We start from the raw sequence: 2,594 nt of genomic DNA on the forward strand, positions 1-2,594 counted from the left end.
CTCGCTACGGGCACTATGAATTTCTAGTGATGTCCTTCGGGTTGACAAATGCTCCAGCTGCATTCATGGACCTCATGAACAGAGTTTTCAAGCCATTCCTGGATACCTTTATTATTGTGTTTATAGACGACATTTTGGTATACTCTAAGAGCAAGGAATATCATGAAGAACACCTCAGAATAGCCTTGCAGACGTTGAAGGAGAATGAGCTTTATGCCAAGTTTTCAAAATGTAAGTTCTGGTTGCAGTCAGTGACATTCTTAGGCCACGTGGTATCTAGTGAAGGAATAAAAGTAGACCCTCAGAAGACAGAAGCAGTCAAGAACTGGCCTAGGCCGACAACGCCAACTGAAATCAGGAGTTTGTTGGGGTTAGCTGGCTACTATAGAAGGTTTGTAGAGGGGTTTTCCTCACTTTCAGCTCCATTAACTAAGTTGACTCAGAAAGCAATTAAGTTCCAATGGTCAAACGCTTGTGAGCAGAGTTTTCAAGAGTTAAAGAAGAGGCTAACCACTGCACCTGTGTTAACCTTGCCGACAGGTTCGGGTGGGTTCATAGTGTATTGTGATGCCTCCAGAGTGGGCCTTGGTTGTGTTCTTATGCAAAATGGAAAAGTTATTGCTTATGCTTCCAGGCAGTTAAAGAATCATGAAAAGAACTACCCCACACACGACTTGGAGCTTGCAGCAGTGGTGTTTGCATTAAAGATATGGCGCCACTACCTTTATGGCGAGCATTCTGAAGTGTTTACAGATCACAAAAGCCTCCAGTACATTTTCAAGCAAAAAGAATTAAATTTGAGACAGAGAAGGTGGCTCGAGCTATTGAAAGATTATGACATCAATATCCTTTATCATCCGGGTAAAGCTAATGTGCTAGCAGATGCACTTAGTAGGAAGTCAATGGGTGTCTTGGCCCATCTTGCAGTACAAAGGCGATCTTTGGGTCGAGAAATTCAAAAACTAGCAAATGAGGAATTATATTGGATGAGACCGAAGAAGGAGATATAACTGCTTATGCCTTAGCGCAATCCTCCCTTGTGGCGCATGTTAAGGCTAAGCAAGACGAAGATCCGTACTTAGTGAAATTAAAAGAAGGAGTCAGAAGCAAAGAAATCACTGCTTTCACTCTAAGAAGTGACAGAGTTTTGAAGTTGAATGATCGGTTATGTGTGCCTGATGTAGATGGTCTTAGGAAGGCCATAATAGAGGAAGCTCACAGTTCGAGGTACTCTATCCACGCAGGTGCTACCAAAATGTATCTAGATTTGAAAGAGTTGTATTGGTGGAAAGGCATGAAGAAACAAGTAGCAGATCATGTGGCTAAATGTTTAAATTGCCAGCAAGTCAAAGCCGAGTATCAGAGGCCTGGTGGCCTAGCTCAAGATATAGAGATACCACATTGGAAGTGGGAGATGATTAATATGGATTTCGTAGTAGGTCTACCTCGCACGTACTGTAAACATAATTCAATTTGGATTATTGTTGACCGACTGACAAAGTCCGCGCATTTCCTACAAGTAAAGACGACAGATTCTGCAGAGCAATATGCGCAGTTGTACATCAAAGAAATAGTCTGATTGCATGGTACTCCAGTTTCAATCATATCTGATAGAGGCCCTCAGTTCACGGTGCATTTTTGGCAGGCATTTCAGAAAAGATTAGGTACCAAGGTCAATTTAAGCACCGCTTTTCATCCACAGACCGATGACCAGGCAGAAAGGACTGTGAGCACGTGATTTTTGCCCTAAGCAAATTGATTCCAAAAGTTTCAAATAATTGATTTCTTTATTATTTTACAATTTTTTGTGAATTTTTGTTTGAGTTTTGTGTGTTAATTGGTTGCATTTTTCATAAAAAATACAGAAAATATGCACATACATTTAAGGATTTTAATTTCACAATTGTTAGTATTAATTAGGTATTAATTAGATTTAGATTAAAGAAAAAGTCTTGTTGCACTCTTAATTGTTATTTGTTGCGTTTTATTTCTAAATAGAGTTTTAAGTAATTTTAGGAAGTTTAAATAGTTTAATTGAGTCTTTGTCTTGTTTTAGCATTTTTAAAATTAAGGAAAAATGAATAAATACAAAATACAAAAATACAAAATGAAATACAAAAGAAATGCAAAAGGGGCTGCCAGAAATTGGGCCCAAATGGCTGAGCCCAAATAAAATAGGCCTGATCCGTCCCAGACCCGTCCAACCTTGCCTGGTCCAATTCCCAAGCCCATGTGAAACGACGTCGTTTGGACTCGTTCAATCAGGACCGTCGAGGTTCCTTGATCGAACGGTCCTGAAGCTGGTTTTACTTAATATATATATGTCCGAAACACACCCCCTACCCCCTCGTTCATCTCCCCCGCACCCCCACTCTCACATCTCGCCGGAAATCGCCACACCGTAGCCCCACCGTACCCCACTGTATCTCCACCCCTTTGCCACCGTCCGCCGCCGGCCGGAAATTGCCGCCGCCGGCGGCGAAGCTCCAAACCACCCAAAAAATACACCCCTTACTCCTCTCTTCCTCCCCTTTCCAACCATCACCATAGCTCCCCTCGAATCAGGCCCCAACTCTTCGAATCTTAAATGGAAG

Source organism: Nicotiana attenuata, unplaced genomic scaffold, assembly GCF_001879085.1.
Source record: "Nicotiana attenuata strain UT unplaced genomic scaffold, NIATTr2, whole genome shotgun sequence".
NCBI lineage: Eukaryota > Viridiplantae > Streptophyta > Magnoliopsida > Solanales > Solanaceae > Nicotiana > Nicotiana attenuata.